We start from the raw sequence: 20,365 nt of genomic DNA, 5'->3' as shown, positions 1-20,365 counted from the left end.
CCGGATAAGCAATTAATTTAGAACATTGTTATCTAAGAAGTCTGAATGGGTTTGTAAACATCTGGTTCTTCCAAAAGAATCCTTATGCCAACAGGAGCCCTTTAACAATGGAAAGGACACGATAAGGTAAGCGGTGCTAAACTGTTCTGCACTGTAGACCCTTTGGACAAACAGAGGAAAGCCACTGACTCTCTTGCTGAAAAATGTCCACACAACATTTTGCCATAGAATTTCAGGAGTTTCAGGACACCCTGAGGGCCTTCCTGGGACTTCTACTGTAGAACAATTTTCTGAGGAGCTAGGATACCCATACATCAGAAACAGCAGATACAGAGGTTCAGAGCATGGACTTGGGAGCCAGAACACCTGATTTCAAATTCTGACTCTGACAGTTTCCTGTCTGTAAAATGTAGATCACAAAGTACTGAATTCATGGGGTTGTTATGAGGATAATGAGTTAATATTTGCAAAGCACAGTGAATAGCCTTGACTCATAAGTACTGTAGTAAGTGTCTGTTCAAAAAAGAAAAATTCGGCTGGGTGCAGTGGCTCATGCCTGTAATCCCAGTAGGCGTGAGCCACCATGTGAGCTTTGGGAAGCTGGGGCAGGCGGATTACCTGAGGTCAGGAGTTTGAGGCTGGCCTGGCCAACATGGCAAAATTCCATCTCTACTAAAAATACAAAAATTAGCTAGGCATGGGGGCATGTGCCTGTAGTCCCAGCTACTCAGGAGGATGAAGTGGGAGAATCAGTTGAACCCAGGAGGCAGAGGCTGCAGTGAGCCGAGATTGCGCCACTGCATTCCAGCCTGGGCAACAGAACAAGGCTCCATCTCAAAAAAAAAAAAAAAAAAAAAAATTCACTCTGCTTTCACCATCTCCTGTTTTACCTCTTTTACTCAGAATCCTAATTAAGGATAACCACATTAGACTTATCTGAAATCTTACACATGCTCAGATGTAGTACCACTATTACGTTAAAAAAGATATTAGAAGAGATTTTTAAAAAGGCTTATCGGCAAATTGTTAGCTTAATGGTTCCTTTTGCTACTGCCTTGGTAAATTATCATCTCTTTACAGGATCAACTACACAGGTCATTCATTGGGGGAAGCAGTTCATCTCTTTTACATTAGCTTTTCAAAATCTGTATTTTGCAGCTCTCAAATTTTCCCTCTAGGCTAGAACTGGGTTCATTTCAAGAATATAGGCTTCACCATATCTGACTCCTGCCTACCTCTCCAGCCTATTTCCTTAACTACAAATACATCAAAATTACTTCTTATTCCCCAAATACTGGAAGTCACAGCTTTGTACCTTTTTTATATGTTGTTCTTCCTTTTTTTTTTTTTTGAGACGGAGTCTGGCTCTGTCACCCAAGCTGAAGTACAATGGTGCGATCTTGGGTCACTGCAACCTCTGCCTCCCAGGTTCAAGCGATTCTCCTGCCTCCTGAGTAGCTGGGATTACAGGCGTGTGCCACCACGCCTGGCTAATTTTTGTATTTTTAGTAGAGACGGTGTTTCACTATTTTGGTCAGGCTGGTCTCGAACTCCTGACCCCGTGATCTGCCCACCTCAGCCTCCCAAAGTGCTGGGATTACAGGTGTGAGCCATCACACCCAGCCTATATGTTGTTCTTTCTGCTTAATATTTTCTTCTGCTTAAGCTTAGTACTGTCTGGAAAATACTTATTTAACCTTAAGGTTCAGTTCAAGATTAACACTTCCCAGAAAGCTCTAACCCCTCCCCACAGCACCCAACGCATTCAATTCTATGATAGCATATAATAATGGCTTACTTCCGGCTCACCTATAATACAATGAGCTCCTTGAATGCAGGGTCTGTCTCTCATCTTCGCTAGCATATTGACTACCTCAATAAATATTTGTTGCATGAAAATAAGGGGAAGATGTTCAACAAATAAAAATGAAATACTGTGTTTCTCAACATTGTTTCTACCTCGACACCATTCATATACATAACAGAATCCCATCAGTAACATCTCTCATTAGGCACACTGATTCTCAATGAGGCAGGAATGGGGGGATGGGATGATGTATGAGTTCTTTTGGTTTCAAATCACTGAGCTAAATAATATGTACATGCTAAGAAAGGATAAAATAGGCAGTGGATCACAATCCAAAGAATGCTAGGTTCTCCAAGGATATGCCAATCATATTTTGGGTGTCAAAAAAGAACCAAGGGAAAAACACAGTACGAAGTCAGTTTAATTCCAATCCTGATGCTGACTGCTCTTAAATATAACTAAATCAGCCTTAAAGAGCATGATGTTGTTGTTGGAGGGAGAGAGGAAAAGAGAACGACAGTTTCTTGTTTTCTTATTTAAAAATTCACTATCCCAACAGGTATAGATAGTAGGAAGATATAATCCAGACAAGTTTCTAAACTATTTTCCAAAAGCTATAACATCATGCCTAGATTGCCTGAGGGAAATCAATGATCACATATACATCCAACTGCCTACTTAATATCTTCACTTGGATAATAGGTTGCTCAAAAGGAATATGTCTAAAACCAAACTCTTTTTTTAAAAACTTAACTTTTATTTCAAGTTCAGGGGTACATGTGCAGGCTTGTTATATAGGTAAACTTGTGTCATCAAAGTTTGTTGTACAGCTTATTTTATCACCCAACTATTAAGCGTAGTACCCATTAGTTATTTTTCCTGATCCTCTCCCTCCTCCCACCCTCCACCCTCTAGCAGACCCCAGTGTGTGTTGTTCCCCTCTTTGCGTCCATTTGTTCTCGTCATTTAGCTCCCACTTATAAGTCAGAACACGTGGTATTCGGTTTTATGTTACTGTGTTAGTTTGCTAAGGATAATAGCCTCCAGCTCCATCCATGCTCCTGCAAAGGACATGATCTCATTCTTTTTTATGGGTGCAGAGTATTCCATGGCATATATGTACCACATTTTCTTTATCCAGTCTATCACTGATGCGCATTTAGGTTGATGCCATGTCTTTGCTATTGTGAATAGTGCTGCAATGAACATATGTGTGCATGTGTCTTTATGATAGAATTATTTGTATTCTTTTGGGTATGTATCCAGTAATGGGATTGCTGGGTCGAGTGGTATTTCCATTTTTAGGTCTTACCTTTTTTTTTTTTTGAGAGAGAGTCTTGCTCTGTCACCCAGGCTGGAGTGCAGTGGCGGGATCTTGGCTCACTGCAAGCTCCGCCTCCCAGGTTCACGCCATTCTCTTGTCTCAGCCTCCGGAGGAGCTGGGACTACAGGTGCCGGCCAGCACGCCCGGCTAATTTTTTGTATTTTTAGTAGAGACGGGGTTTCACCATGTTAGCCAGGATGGTCTCGATCTCCTGACCTCATGATCCGCCCGGCTCAGCCTCCCAAAATGCTGGGATTACAGGCGTGAGCCACCGCGCCCGGCCCATTTTTAGGTATTTGAGGAATCTTCCACAAGGGTTCCACACTGTCTTCCACAAGGGTTGAATTAATTTACACTCACACCAATAGTGTATAAGCCTTGTGTTTTTCTCTACAACCTCACCAGCATTTTTTTTTTTTTAATTTTTTTAGTAATAGCCATTCCAACTGGTGTGAGATAGTATCTCATTGTGGTAAAACCAAACTCTTAATCTCCCCTCCCCACCTCCAAGTACAACCTCCTGCTGTCTTTCCAAACTCAGTAACTACTATGGGATTCTGCAATGCCTTTAACAGTCTCTCTGCCTCTCCACTAGTTTTTCAGCCACATCCCCCTATACCTTCCCTTCACAGCACCTAGCTTCCCCGGTATATGCTCAACATAGCAGCCAGAGTAGCTTAAAATGTAGGTCAGCTCATAAATACTTCTCTGCTCAAACCTTTCCATCTCACTCAGAATAAAAACCAAAGTTACAGTTGCCTATAATCCAACTCCTCCAACCTCTCTGAGGTTGTGTTAATACTCTTCTCCTTGCTAGCTCTACTCCAGCTGTAGGAGCCTGTTGTGCCTTCCTTGCACATAGCAGGTACATTCCTACTTCATGGCTTTTTGCATTTGCTGTTTCTTCTGTCTACAATGTTCTTCTTCCAGAAATCCACGATTCTTTCCCTGTCTCCTTTGAGTCTTTGCTTTAACCAAATATTATCTTTTCAGATAGGTCTTCCATGACCAACATATTTTTGTAAAACTGTACCACCCAATCTCCAACTCCAGTACTTCTTTTATATTTTTCCACTGTCCCCCCTACCATCTGATATACTATGTATTGTACTGATTTGCTGGTTTATTGCCTGTCCCCATGCCACATACCCCACTTATGGTAGAATATAAATTCCATGAGGGAAATAATTCCTGTCTTCTATTTGCCACAATATTCTCAGTTTTTAGAATAGTGACTGGCACAGAATATGTGCTGAATAACAGTTGTAAAATAAACTGTACAAAGTTTCTGACCTCACTTGGGTTTACACAATAATGAACTTAAAAGTTCTATGGGGCTTGGTGCAGTGGCTCGCTCCTGTAATCCCAGCACTATGGGAGGCCAAAGGGGAAGGGAGGATCACTTAAGGCCAGGAATTTGAGACAAGCTTGGGCAACCAGAGTGAGACCTTGTCTCTACCAAAACAAAACAAAACAAAACAAAAAGCCGATATGCAGTGGCATGAGCCTTTGGTCCCAGTTATTCAGGAGACTGAAGCAGGAGGATAAGAGGATAGGAGGATAGGAGTCCAGGAGTTCAAGGTTACAATGAGCTACAACTGCACCACTGTACTCCAGCCTGGGCAATAGAGTGAGATCCTATCTCACAAACAAACAAACAAACAAAGTCCCAAAAGCACAGTATTTCTCACATTTTTCTAGTGTATTTCCCTTAACAGAAGAGGAAAGAATGGACACATCTGGGAAGGAGGCAGGGGGATGGGTCAAGATTAGGGGTATGATATGAAGTAGACTATCATAAGAACAAATCTCTTTGAAGTTCCATGCTAAATTTCATAATGTACCCATATATGTTTGAATATGTGTTCTTCCCTTTGAGTAAAACTGATGCTCTAGGAAAATGTGCTCTTGTGTATTCTTTAGCTTCCATAAAGAATACACATGGTATTTGGTGGGTCACAACCAACTGGTAGTTCTTAAAATTAACTAAGTGGGTTGAAACTGGCATTAAAAAAATAAAATGAAAAATATCACAGTCCATCTCATGAAGAGTAAGTAATGCTTCCCGAAACTGTTCAGTTTTATGTATTGTATGTGTGTATACACTATGTAAAATACATTTCTTACTGTAAGTGGCAGTCAAAAAAGTATAAAAGCCACAATACACACACACCAAAGTAAACAGTGAGAAAGGGTTCAGTGAGTGAAGGAACAGAATGCACACCTCAGCTTCTGCTTTGAGAATGCCCAAAGCAGACCACAGATGGTACCAAGATTACCTAATCCTCTGTTCCTTTGGTATGTCATGTGCAACATGTGACCATAACAATATTAACTTGCTTCTTACGGACATCAATAGGAAAGCAAACAGAAATTATAAGGCACTTTGAAAACATAAAAGTGGGCTATAAATGCTTCATAATAACAGTGATTGTTTAAAGTTACTTTAAGTGGCTGCTGAGGAAAGAGCAACCTGTCAGCTTCAGCCTGTAACCAGCTATTAGTTTCTTTCCATAGTATAGGAAGCCTGCTGCAGGAGCTACAATCTCTTTATGGTGGGACAGTTGGAGATGTACAGGCTAAATTAATATTCTAACCTTATACCAATATACTCAAAAGTACTATAAAAAGGTACAACATGAACTCAGTCTGAACTCTGGCAAATTAGGCCTCTTACCCCACCTCTCACCACAGGTAACCAAAGGAGGCACTGCCACGAGGAAAACCAAGTGAAGTAGTGCAGGGCTCGCCTTTGAGACTGTATCATCTACTCTTCCATAACGTCACTTGTGACCTTTCCTCGTTTCTGAAGAACTTTTTTTTTTTCTTTTATTCCTCTTCTCCATTTAGCTTTTGGAAAGATTATTTGCAGGCTGGTCCAAGCTAGGACCAGGGAGTGACGTCAACCATCTCCACTTCTCTGAGCAATGATGATTCAGATGTGTTTTAAGTACCACACAACCTAGTCAACAGATCCTAGGGGAATGGCTCTGAGTGACAGGTTTTTAATGGTACTTACTCCAACAGTGTGATATATATCATCTGAGACTCAAGCAGAAGTGGCCCTTTCTGCTAGGTGCTAGAGTTAAACTGACGGGTAGTTCTGCATTTCTCATCAACACCAAAATACATCTACCATCTTCAGTTTATTTTATCTTTTTTAATTTCTTTTTTGATACAGGGTCTTGCTCTGTCACCCAGGCTGGACGGTGGAGGCACGATCACAGCTCACTGCAGCCTTGACCTCCTGGGCTCAAGTGATCCTCCCATCTCAGCCTCATGAGTAGCTGAAACTACACGTGTGCCACCATGCTTGGCTAACTTTGTTGTTTTTGTAGACATTAGTCTATATACTATACTAGACTAGACATACTAGTCTTACTATGTTGCCCAGGCTACTCTCCAACTCCTGGACCCAAGCAATCCTCCCACCCTGATCTCCCAAAGTGCTGGGATTACACAGGAATGAGCCACTGTGCTTGGTGATCCAAAGTTTAAATAGCATTTCAAACTCTATTGACCAATAAATTATCTGGGAATTCTCAGAGACCCTGACAAAACAGAAAGGTCTATCTATGGATATTAGACAATATCTAATAGAGTTAAAAACATAGCAGAAAGAGTCATGAAATGTCGAATGACTTTCCTTCCAGTACTGATTCCATTTTAAACTGAACAGCATCTTTAGTTCACTTCCAAGGCTAGGATTCAAACAAGAACTCTCTTCCCATATTTTTTCTTAGTCCACCCAATAGATCAGGTGGATTATAGGATAGCTGAGGAGGCCTCAAATGGTACCAAACTGCTGTTCATCCTGAGTATAAAGCCATATTGATTTATTCTCAGGAGACATTAGGACGTTGTTCGTTAAGAGTATGTGGACAGTGGAATCCTTTACAGGGAAAATTTGACAGATTAGGCAATGGTTCCATGTCCCTAATATGCACTTCAGCATTTGAAGTTTTCATATTTAAACAGTTCTCAGAACCAGAAATGAAACCTTTGAACAGAGCCTCCAGATGATCTCTAAAATTGTAAATCCTCCAGTAGCACATATAATTATTGGACTTTAAAAAGGCAATGAGCTCCTAAAAGCCAATCTCTCTTAGTAAGCCTTGATTCGAAAGGAAGCCAACAGAAACCAAAAGACACTGAAACTGAAATACTATGACTTCTCCTGTAGTCCTCATTCTGCTATGAGATCTGCTTAATCTCAATCTCAAAAAACTCTCAAATAATTTAGACCATGAATTAGAAATGTCTGCAAATTGCTTTTCCCAGGCGGCTGCCGAAGATGGCGGAGGTGCCGGTTCTGGTGCTTGATGGTGGAGGCCATCTCCTGGGCCGCCTGGCGGCCATCGTGGCTAAACAGGTACTGCGGGGCTGGAAGGTGGTGGTCGTACGCTGCGAAGGCATCAACATTTCTGGCAATTTCTACAGAAACAAGTTGAAGTACCTGGCTTTCCTCTGCAAACGGATGAACACCAACCCTTCCCGAGGCCCCTACCACTTCCGGGCCCCCAGTAGCATCTTCTGGCGGACAGCGCCAGGCATGCTACCCCACAAGACCAAGCAAGGCCAGGCCGCCCTGGACCGCCTCAAGGTATTTGACTGCATCCCACCGCCCTACAACAAGAAAAAGCGGATGGTGGTTCCTGCTGCCCTCAAGGTCGTGCGTCTGTTTGCCTACAAGAAAGTTTGCCTATCTGGGGCGCCTGGCTCACGAGGTTGGCTGGAAGTACCAGGCAGTGACAGCCACCCTGGAGGAGAAGAGGAAAGAGAAAGCCAAGATCCCGTACCGGAAGAAGAAACAGCTCATGAGGCTACGGAAACAGGCCGAGAAGAACGTGGAGAAGAAAACTGACAAATACACAGAGGTCCTCAAGACCCATGGACTCCTGGTCTGAGCCCAATAAAGACTGTTAATTCCAAAAAAAAAAAAAAAAAAAGAAGAAAAGAAATGTCAGCAAATTAAATCTCCAGAACACTAAAGATTAGATAAAGATTGTAAAGTGGTATGAATAGACATTGCTTTAAAAGACTTTGGATTACACTGTCAAAATCACCATTGGAACAGGAGAAAATTAGAATGACGAACCTTTAGGACTGTCAAATGGGAGAAGTCCAAAGCACAGCAAGGTCAGAACTACTTAAATCAAATTTTGTTAACTATTTTGCAACTGAACTAGATTCTCAAGTACTGCTTTAAAAGAGAATCCCCTGCCCCGCCCCTGCAAAGCCATTTGGAAAAAGGGTGAGTAGGTCACAATTTTCATGAAAGACTACCTTTGTGGAGGGTAGAAAAAGTAGCCCACCCATAGCCATCACTGCAGCCATCTAAACTGTGGAGGCCAGGCATGGCTCACACCTGTCTGTGATCCCAGCAATTTGGGAGGCCGAGGTAGGAAGATTGCTTGAGCCCAGGAGTTTGAGACCAGCCTGTGCAACATGGTGAGATTTCAACTTTACAAAAATAAAAATAAAAAATTAGCCAGGCGTGGTGGTGGACACCTACAGTCCCAGCTACTGGTCAGGTTGAGGTGAGACAATAACTTGAGTCTGGGAGGTCGAGGCTGCAGTAAGCTGTGATCACGCCACTGCACTCTTGCCTGGGAGACAGTGTGAGAACGCTGTCCCCACCTTGCCCCCCCCCAAAAAAAAGAAAAGAAAGGTAAAGAAAACTAGGGAAGGTCAGGCTAAATTCACACCCTCAAAGTTGCAACACAAACTCCAGTGCAGCTGGGTGGTTCATTTTTTAAGTCTCATTAAGTGAGACTTTAAAAAATTCATTTCCAAAGTTGAATTTCAGTTTATAGGTCTCAGTCTTTTCACTCCTTATCTCTCAATTTCTAAACAATCACGCCGATTTCCCACCAAAGTAAGCTTTCTAACAGCAAGTAAAGAAAAACCGGAAATTGAAAAGTACTAGACCCTTTTTAAAAAACCTTTTTTTTTTTCTGTTTAAAGGCAAAAGACTGTTTTGAGTATCTGAAAAAATTGTTTTCTAAAAAGCAAAGAGAAATAATGAATACCTATTGCCAAAAGACAACTTTTTTTGCCCTAGTTTTTGAGACGGAGTCTTGCTCTGTCACCCAGGCTGGAGTGCAGTGGTGCGATCTCGGCTCACTGCAGCCTCTGCCTCCTGGGTTCGTGTGATTTTCCTGCTCAGCCTCCTGAGTAGCTGGGACTACAGGCTCATGCCACTACGCCCGGCTAATTTTTGTATTTTTGGTAGAGATGGGGTTTCGCCATGTTGGCCAGGCTGGTCTTGAACTGCTGACCTCAAGTGATCTGCCGCCCCAGCCTCCCAAAGTACTGGGATTACGGGCGGGAGCCACCACGCCTGGCAGGCCCTTGCTTTTAAAGTTTGCCTCCTTACACCTTTGTGTTTATCAGGATTATGAAAAAAACAGGCTTTTCTGTTTTCACAGTAAAAAGGGCTTGCTCAGCGCCATTTCCTAGTGGGCATCTAAATGATTTTAGTTTTTCCTGAGGCTCCAAAACACTTGTAAGAGCATCCTTGAACTTCTTCATTTACTGAGTTTGAGCTTCCAAATTTACTCTAGAAATATTAACCAAAATAGTCTAAGGCTCTTTAGGATAATAATTTAATAGTCTCATGGTGGCAATTTGGTTTTATTTTAAAGAGACATACAGACATAAGTTAGCAACAGAAAAAATTCCCAAAATGTGAGCACAGTTAACTTGTGCTATGTTCCTAATCATCTCCAATTTTGAAAATAGGGTCCATTAATGTGCTGTGATCTTGCCTTTCCTAATATCAAGGAAGCAACAGCTTCTAATATTTGTTCTGCCTTCTTGAGAGAAAATGAATTTGTGATTATAAGTCTTCAGATTAAACTTGGGACCAGGACCAGACCTATCCAGATAAAAGGGTATTATATCAGAGTCAGAGGACAGAATGCAAGGCTGCTGAGAAACAACAGGCAGAGGCTGTGTTTAGGGGTACTCTGTTAAGATGAAGAGATAGCAGCCTTACTTAGTTTGGTTCAAGAACTAGATGAATCTGATGTTGGTTAATACTTTCTTAAATGAAAGCAAAAAGACTCGTTCAACAACAAATATTTATCTAGCACCTACTGTGTGCCAGACTTCATTCCAGGCACTGGGAGACAGAGCAGTAGGGGGAAAACATAGACAAAAACTGTTGTTCCTTTGGAATTTGCATTCTAGTAGGAGAGGGGCAGGAGGTGATAATAAATAATTCAGTAGTAATTAAAATATAATGAAATGCTATGGGGTAAAAATAAGGGAGATTGGTAGTACTGGGAATGAACGGAGAAAATCTTATTAAAAAGGTACTATTTAGCCAGGCGTGCGGTGGCTCAGGCCTGTAATCCCAGCACTTTGGGAGGCTGAGGTGGGCGGATCACTTGAGGTTAGTTGTTCTAGACCAGCCTGGTCAACATGACGAAACTCCTGTCTCTAATAAAAACATAAAAATTAGCTGGGCATGGTGGCGGGCACCTGTAATCCCAGCTACTTGGGAGGCTGAACCTGGGAGGTGAAGGTTGCAGTGAGCCAAGATGGCACCATTGCACTCTAGCCTGGGCAACAGAGTGAGACTTTTAAAAAAAAAGAATTTATTCCTTCTATCTAACTGTATGTTTGCACCCATTAACCTACTTCTCTTCATTTCCCTCACCCCCCATCCTCTGGTAACTATCATTCTATTCTCTTTTTTGGGTACTACTTTAGTAAAAACCTAAAGGAAGTAAGTAAGCTATACAGATACGGAGATTGGGAGAAGGCACATTCCAGACAAGGACAACAGTCAATTAAAAGGTCATGAGGTAGCAGCATACTGTATTCTAAGATCAGTGAGGAGACCAGAGTGGCTACAGTGAAGGGGAGGAGTAACAGATGAAATCAATGAGGAAAGGAGTGAGAGAAAGGCATAGCTAGATCACCCAAGGTCTTGGAGACCTTTGGTAAGATTTTGCCTCTTCTGCTTAGAAACTATTAATGCAAATTCTTCCAGGTGGGGAGATGAAAGTTGCTTAATTCTTGCTATACCACTGGCTATACCAGTTATACTCAGGGTTACCTGAGTTTAACAGTAAACTCTACTTAGCAAATAGCTCAAGTTGTCCCTCAGCCCCACCCCACCCCCACTATTAACATAAATAGTATTCAAAGATGAGACAATAGCAACCAAGGGCACATCAGCCAGTACATGCAGCTGTGTAGCTATCATTAAAGGGAAAAGATAAGACTGGTGCCTTTCGGCTTATCTGTTAGGCAGGCTGAAAGGCCTGTGAAATTATTGCTGGCTGTTTATGGCAACTGAAACTATATAGAGTAATTCTGTTGTAGGCTGCTAGAAGAAGAGAGGATTAGGGGCCAGTAAAAAAGATTGGTCAGTATAGTATCACAGGGGGATTATACATTGGCAGAAAGCAGTCACATATACATTTGCTGTAAGTTAGGTATCTGAGTATAATAGGTACCTACCTGAGGGTTACCTGAGTGTAACAGGCCAGTGGTATAGCAAGAATTAAGCAACTTTCACGACTCTGATAGGACCATACCTATGTCACTGGCAGCTGTGTGCCTCACAGGGAACTCAGGGTCAAGGGAAAATCATGCTAAGATACACTGCATCTGTTCCTACTCCTGGGTAGCTTCCTCATTTAAAAAGTTTTATAAGTTAAATAAAATAAATCAAGAACTTATAGCAAATGTATATGTGACTGTTTTCTGCCAATGTATAACCCCCCTGCGATACTATATTGATCAACCCAGTTACTCTTCAGAAATCTTACTGGCCCCTAATCCTCTCCTCTTCTAACAGCCTACAACAGAATTACTCTAAATAGTTTCAGTTGCCAGAAACAGTCAGCAATAATTTCATAGGCCTTTCAGCCTGCCTGACAGACAAGCCGAAAGGGACCAGTCTTTCTTTTTCCCTTTCATGATAGCTACACAGCTACATGTACTGGCTGATATGCCCTTGGTTGCTGCTGTCTCATCTTCGAACATTGTTTATGTTAATAATCAGGGGTGGAGAGAGGGGGGTGGAGGGACAACTTGAGCTATTATTTGCTATGTAGGCTTACTGGGTTTTGTTTTGTTTTGTTTTTGGTTTTGATTTTGAGATGAAGTCTCGCTCTGTTGCCCAGGCTGGAGTGCAATAGCACAATCTGGCTCACTGCAACCTCTGCCTCCTGGGTTCAAGCGATTCTCCTGTCTCAGCCTCCTGAGTAGCTGGAATTACAGGCGTGTGCCACCATGCCCAGCTAACTTTTTTGTATTTTTGTAGAGACAGGGTTTTGCCATGTTGGCCAGGCTGGTCTCGAATTCCTGACCTCAAGTGATCCACCTGCTTCGACCTCTCAAACTGCTGGCATTACAGGCGTGACTGTTAAACTTTAAAAATGCATTTAGGCTAAGTGCGGTGGCTCACGCCTGTAATTCCAGCACTTTGGGAAGCCAAGGCAGGTGGATGGCTTGAGCCCAGGAGTTCAAGACCAGCCTGGGAAACATAGCCGGACCTCAAGTCTACAAAAAATTAAAAAAAAAAAAAAAAATCAGCTAGGTGTGGTGGCATGCACCTGTATTCCCAGCTACTTGGGAGGCTGAGGTGGGAGGATCACTTGAGTCCAGCAGGTTGAGGATGCAGTGAGCTGTATCTGTGCCCCTGAACTCCAACTTGGGAAATTGAGCAAGACCCTGACTGAAAAAAAAAAAAAAACAAAAACATTTAATAATACTGTACTGAATCAAAAAATCCTGAAGGCAAGACTAGAAAACTACCAGTTAAGGTGATTAAAATTCTACTCTAATTTAGTATGTCATAGAAGACCTAGTAGAAATTCAATAAAAGAACAGACTTCAGTAATAATAGGCAGTAATAGGTGTCAATCTAGAATCAAATCTAGGTTCTAGATATTAAGCATACATCCTCAGATTAGTTAGCTGCAAGTCAGAAATCAAATGGGTTCACGGTTGTGCCTATGTTCTGCCTGGTGGACAGTACAACTTTACATGGACAAAAGGAGGACACGTGGCTGTCAAGATGACTGGACAGATGGGCAGGCCACTGAACACACATGCTGTCTCTGGGTAGTTCCACTGGGGAAGCAGGTCATGTAGAGGGACATAAATTACTGTCAGGAGCACAGCGGGAGCTATGGAATCGAGAAGTTCTGTGCTTTCCTGTTCTGAGTACTTGCCCTTCAACTCCTTCAGGGGTTCCTGGAAAGGAAGGCTGCTACCAAGTCAAGGATCATCTTTCATTCATACACTTTTAAAAAATGATTAGATAATATTTTCCTTCAGTCTCCAAACTATAACTGATTCCAACTACATTTACCAGGGTCCCTCCTTCTAAATGGATTTTCTTCTAAAATTAGAACAATAAAACTGACATTATATAAATGTCCTTCCATAAACTTAGGCTTTCCTGAAGTAGAAAAAAAAAAAAAGAAAATAAATTCAGACAAAGAGTATGTTTTCATTACAGGCCCACCTGATTGACTTTCAGGCCCTGGGTGCCTTGATTCAGAAACTTAATAAAAAAAAATCTCAAAATGTAGAACTAGGATCTACAGAAAGAACCTAAAGGAAGACATTTTATTTCATATAAACTACTAGGTGTGGTGGCTCATGCCTGTAATCTCAGCACTCTAGGAGGCCGAGGTAGGCAGATCACTTGAGGTCAAGAGTTTGAGACCATCCTGGCCAACATGGTGAAAAAACCTCATCTCTACTAAAAATCCAAAAAATTAGCTGGGCGTGGTGGCGGGCACCTATAATCCCAGCTACTTAGGAGGCTGAGGCAGGAGGATCACTTGAACCTAAGAGGCAGAGGTTGTAGTGAGCAGAGATCACACCATTGTACTCCAGCCTGGGTAACAGAGTGAGACTCTGATTCCCCCAACCCCTGTTCCCTCCCTCCTCAAAAAAAGAAAACAAAAATAAAAAAACGCCAAATAAAAAACTGCCTAACAGAGTTTTATGAAGACAGAATGGGTCATATAGGGTAGTAAATCACTGGTGGCATTCATGTACGCACTGATTTTCCCATCACTGCCAATACAGAGTGAATTCCATCAAAAACAGATAGGGTTTGAAATAGACAAAATTAAAGACCATCCCTTCCAACTATGAGATTTTACATTCCTTATGTGTACATGGTCACATGGCTCAAAGGTTTTCTGCAGTTTTATTCAAATATGTATGGACCTTAATACTACAAAGCCTATGCATAACCCCTTCATTAAAAATTATGAATAATGCACTTTCTTCCCCATCTCATTAAACATCATGCTATAGCAAAATATAAGAGAGTAAACATGAATGAGAGCAGGGTATGGCTCTCAAATTCAATCCAGCTGAGGAAAAATCTGAGTGAGTTCTCTGTATTTCCAACCTATAATATAGGTTTTTATCAGCCGGGACTAGAAAGAGGGAGCTATTTTACATCCAGAATTCAAAGTCCTCTACTGCATTACAAGGTTAAATCTAAAGACCACAAGGTTAAATCTATTTCTAATCATTTATTAAACTAGAAACATAAAACTGATTCCATTATTCATCATTAACTCGTTTATAATCATGATAAAAAGATGGCTGTGAATTTAACAAATAAAAGCCCACAAATCACTTTTATTACCATTTTAGAACTACTGTGTGAAATTCATTATCCTTTCTCAGGATGTCAGCATGGATTTCTATTACCTGGGTAATCTGACCCATGTTTGTAATATACTGAATATGAATATTGAATATGAATACTGAATACGAATATGTAATATATTGAATTTCTCAGATGAGATTAAAGAATATGTTTATAGTCCTGATGGGACATGAAGAATATGTCAAACTGGAAGTAGCAATCTCAGTAAGTAATCTTCTATTTTATTTTTTGAGAGCACAATGTTTTAATCTTTCATAATTAAGACTCCAGTACCTACATACTGCTTATGGAATATTTTAGGAGGAATATTTTTAGGTCTACAGGGATCATTTGGATAGCAGATCCAACACTGGATCCAACTGTCTGACGTGAGAACCTCTATATAGTTCCCAAAAGATCCACCACTTCAAGGACTCATTGTCTATTCAAGCAGCATCGTGGTCCCACAAATGCAATCAGTGTGTGCAGTCCTCAATTGTGGATCTTGGAAGACCAAAGAAGGCTTCAACACTGACTTGTCTGGCTTGCACAACAGTCAAAAAACGTCAGCAAATGCCAAGCTGGTTTGCTTCATTTGATGGAAGCTGCTGAAAAGGTCTTCCGTTTGGAAGCGTCTACCAGTTTTTCTGGTATAATAGCTACAGCTGTGGGCTTTCTGAGTGTGAACGGACATATGCAAGACATGAAATATCAGGGACAAGCACCATCTGCAACTAACTGTCTCACAGGCTGGAACTACATGTAGGAGTAGCAAGGGACAGAATTTCCTCAGAGCCATATACTAGCAAAATTTGGCTGACAATGATCTTAAGACATGAGTAAACAGGATTGTAAGATCATGTCCTTTGCAGCTAGTGTCTTCGACACTTTCTGCCCTAATCAAAGGTTAAATGAACAGACTGATGAATATTGCCTTGTTTTAGAAAGATATGCAAAGAAAAAAAAAACAAACAAGAGACATTGTGTCTATTTCTTTTCTCTAATTAATATTCAGCCTCTCATTCAACAATGTTTATGTGAGATTTAAAGGCAATAAAGACAGGGATAACAAAAACTATACATGGGAAAGGGTTAATTCTTTCTCCACAGGTTCACTTCTAAGGTTCCTAATTATAAAGTTGTATAGCAGGAAGGAAAGAAAGAAAAATTTTTAAGGTGCTATCAGACCTCTAGGCAGAGACAGTAGATTGAAAAATCACATTTAAGTTTCTTTTCTCTTGGAAAGAGTTCTGCCATAACTAAAGGAAAATAAAAAATTTTCAAGGTATAAATTCATAGAGATAGTAAGAAAAAGATATAACAGCAACAATATCTTGGTACCTGGAAAGCAGATGGATTAGCAATACTACCACAGAATTCTCAAAGGCTTAGGACTGGTAGCACCTCTGGAACTGTATGGTGGGGAGTGTTAAAAGAGAGAGGATTAAGATGTCAATAAGATTTCTAGATCCCAACCTCGATTCTACACTGCTGGACAGCTCTTAGGTCTCTAGGCTCTGCATAAAACTGAAGATTGATTCTTTTGGAGATGATAAAATAGATGGCACTTAGAAGTAAAAGCCAAACATGGCTGAGGGGTGGTGAATGAAATGAATTAATGCATACTGAATGCTAAGACTCTCCAGCCCTCTTTCCCAACTTAGCTCCCCATGAGGCTGGCAGAAAGCCTTTCTATTCTAGACAGAGACTTAAAGATAACTTTTGAAAGAACTGAGCCAGCCCAGAGAGGAAAATTCAGCAAAAAATCAAATCGAAATCCTAGAATTAAGAAGTACAATATCTGAAATGAAAATGCTCTGGATTAGTTTAACAGAAGGTTGTTGCCTATAGAAGAAAGAAGCAGTGTACTTGAAGACAGATCAATTGGAATTATCCAATCTGAAGAACACAGAGAAAAAAAGATTAAATTTAAAAAAAGCAGCCTCGGTGATCTAAGGGATGACATTAAGTGGTCTAACACATATGTAACTGGAGTTCTAGAATGAGAGAAGAGACATAATGAGGTAGAAAAAAAATCTGAAGAATGACCAAACATTTCCAAAATTGGGGAAAACTATCAACTTGCAGATCCAAGCTCAGTGAGCTCCAAGCCAGAGAAATACAAGAAAAACACCTACATACATAATAGTCAAACTGCTGAAAACCAAAGGTAAACGAAATACGGAAGAGGAGGCTACAGATTGGCACTGCCAACAGAACTTTCTAAAGTAAGGTAAATGTTCTACTCCTGCACTACTGTCCCATCTAGTAACCATTAGCCACACATGTATTTGAAATGTGGCTGATGCAATGATGAAACTGAATTTGTTTGATTTAATTTCAATTTACATAGCCACATGTGGCTAGTGGCTATCATATTAAACAGTGTAGCTAAAGAGACTTAAGAGCCTTAAGAGCTATCAACCCACCATAATATGTGCACTTTACTGATTCAAACACAAAGTAATAATAAAACAAAAAAAATTACAATAAAATCTGAACATTGATTTGATATGTGATATTAAGGAATTCTTGCTAATATTTTAAGTTGTGAGAATAGTTATCGTAGTTAAATTTTTTAAAAGAGACCCATTTTAAAGATACACACCGAGCTACGCATGGTAGCTCATGTCTGTAATCCCACAAGAGAGGATCACCCAACGTCAGGAATCCAAGACCAGCCTGGTTAACATGGTGAAACCCTGTCTCTACTAAAAATACAAAAATTAGCCAGGTATGGTGGCATGTGCCTGTAATCCCAGCTACTCGGGAGGCCGAGGCAAGAGAATCACTTGAATTCGGGAGGCGGAGGTTGCAGTGAGCTGAGATCATACCACTGCACTCTAGCCTGGGCAGCACAGCGAGACTCCATCTCAAACAAACAAGCAAACAAACAAACAAACAAAAAAAAACCAAGAGCTACTGAAATATTTACAGATTAAGTGATATAAATTTCTGGGATTTGCTTCAAAAGAATAGAGTAGGGTTGTGGGAAGGGGTATAAATGATATTAACCGTGGATAATTATTGAAGCTGGATGATGGGTACACAGGGACTCATTATACTATTCTGCTTATTTCTGTAATGTTAAAAATATTTCATAAAAAAGTTTTTTTTTTTTTTCTTTTTGAGATAAAGGCTCACGGCTCGTTCTGTCACACAGGCTGGAGTGCAGTGGCGTGATCTCAACTCACTGCAACCTCTGCCTCCCTGGCTCAAGCAATTCTCCTGCTTCAGCTTCCCGAGTAGATGGGACTATAGGCGTGTGCCACCATGCCTGGCTAATTTTTGTATTCTTAGTAGAGATGGGGTTTCGTCATGTTGGCCAGGCTGGTCTTGGACTCCTGGCCTTAAGTGATCGCCCTCCTTGGCCTCCCAAAGTGCTGGAGTTACACGTGTGAGCTACTGTGCATGTCCCCATAAACAAGGTTTTAAAAAGTAGAGCAAAAGGAAACAGGGATGGAAAACAGGAGGGGAAAACAGAGTCAGTCCAGGAGAATCAATATCCAAATAGCAACACTTCTGATAAGAAATAGAGAAAATGAAGGGGAGAGCATCAGCAAAGAAGTTAAAGAAAAATTCCTTGACTTGAAGGACATGAGTTTCCAGTTTTAAAGAACCCAATGAGTACCCAGCATGATGGGTGAAAAGGCAGTCAGAGTCACAATGAGGCATATCATTGTGAAATGTGAAACACTGAGGACAAAGTATAAGCTTTCCTTGAGAAAAAAACAGGGCAAAGGCAAGGATCAAGAATTAGAACAGCTTCTGATTAGGAGGAAAATGATTTCTAACCTAGAATTTTATACAGCAGCTGTCAAACAAGTATGAAGACAGACTAAAAGAGACATTTAAAAACGTGTAAAGGCTCAAATCTATGGAATAGTCTACATACCTATTCTCAGGAATCCACTGGAAAATGTGTTTCATCAAAAGAAGGAGTAAACCAAGAAAAGGACACTGTAATAGGAGACCCTGAGTATGAGAGAGCTGATGACGGGAATGAATCCCCAGGGTTAAGATGAAAGGAGGTCCCAGGAAGATAGCTATGTTCCAGGCATTCAAGTAAATCATTCTAGAAGAGACTTTAAGAGAGGGAAACTGATAGTATACTTTGAAGGGTCTGATCTCAATGGAATTTGGGATTAAATTATAGTTAAAAACACCAACAGAAACGAGTATTAACTCCAATTATCTACAAAAAGCTTTGCTGAGGAAAAATCACTTTAATACATGGCTCAGCTTCAAAGAGTATATATAGTCATAATAATGTAAACACTGGGCAGGGTGTGGTGGCTCATACCTGTAATTCCAGCACTTTAGGAAGCTGAGGCAGGAGAATCACTTGAGCCCAGGAATTTCAGACCAGCCTGGGCAACATAGTGAGACCCCATCTCTACATAAAAATAAAAAATCAGCCAGGTGTGGTGGCACACACCTGTAGTCCCAGCTACTTGAGATCCTCCTAAGGCAGGAGGATCGCTTGAGCCTAGGAGTTTCAGGCTGCAATGAGCCATGATTGTACTACTGCCCTTCAGCCCGGGTGGCCAAGCAAGATTTTATCTCTAAAAAAAAAAAAGAAAAAAAAAATTGATGTAAACATTGAACACTGATTTAAGTAAATTTTAAGATAGTTCTATCAGAAAATATGGGAACATGAAAAGTATGCAGATGACGGCAGTGAGTGGAGAGATGTACAGGAATACCTACAACAGAAAAATCCAGCTGGATGTGGTGGCTCGCACCTGTAATCCCAGCGCTTTGGGAGGTCAAGATGGGAGGATTGCTTGACCCCAGGAATTTGAGACCAGGCTAGAAAACATGGAAAGACCCTGTCTCTACAAAAAATTTAAAAATACACACTTTGGGAGGCTGAGACAGGCAGATCACGAGGTCAGGAGATCGAGACCATCCTGGCTAACACGGTGAAACTCCGTCTCTACTAAAAACAAAACAAAACAAAACAAAACAAAACAAAAAACTAGCCGGGCGAGGTGGCAGGCGCCTGTAGTCCCAGCAACTTGGGAGGCTGAGGCAGGAGAATGGTGTAAATCCGGGAGGCAGAGCTTGCAGTGAGCTGAGATCCAGCCACTGCACTCCAGCCCAGGTGACAGAGCGAGACTCCAGTTCAAAAAAAAAAAAAAAATATATATATATATATATACACAAATATATATATATATATTAGCTGTGTGTGGTGGTGTGCTCCTGTGGTCCCAGCTATTCGGGAGGCTGAGGTGGGAGGATTGCTTGAGCCCAGGAGGTGAAGGCTACAGTGAGCCATGACTGCACAATCAGCCTGGGTGACAGAGTGAGACCCTATCTTAAAAAAATAAAAATAAAGAAAAATCCAGGAGTCCAATATGAGCATGTTACTTAGGTAATTATCGAAAGAATCAAAAGAGGTGAACGAAATTGGCTTTGTGGAAGGAGATATTGGAGTCTTGTTAGGGAGAAAAGTCTGGGGACTGGGTTTTTCTTAAATAACTGTAGAATTAGTTGGCTCTTTAAACTGTGCCTTTATCATCCTGAAAACTTGAAAGAATGATGCTATCAATGTTCTCCTAAGAGTTTATGGCCCTGTGAAAACAGA

The 20,365-nt window shown here is 41.1% G+C and overlaps 1 protein-coding gene and 1 pseudogene across 6 annotated transcripts in view; one reads left to right on the top strand and one right to left on the bottom strand.

The window, feature by feature from the left end:
- Nucleotides 1-20,365, bottom strand: part of AP2B1 (adaptor related protein complex 2 subunit beta 1) — a 140,236-nt gene that overhangs the window by 21,131 nt on the left and 98,740 nt on the right. The gene's annotated exons all lie outside the window — the stretch shown is intronic.
- On the top strand, nt 7,403-8,092 carry LOC716126 (large ribosomal subunit protein uL13 pseudogene; annotated as a pseudogene).

Source organism: Macaca mulatta, chromosome 16 (genome assembly GCF_049350105.2).
Source record: "Macaca mulatta isolate MMU2019108-1 chromosome 16, T2T-MMU8v2.0, whole genome shotgun sequence".
Taxonomy (NCBI): domain Eukaryota; kingdom Metazoa; phylum Chordata; class Mammalia; order Primates; family Cercopithecidae; genus Macaca; species Macaca mulatta.
This window is presented reverse-complemented; position numbering and strand designations above follow the sequence as displayed.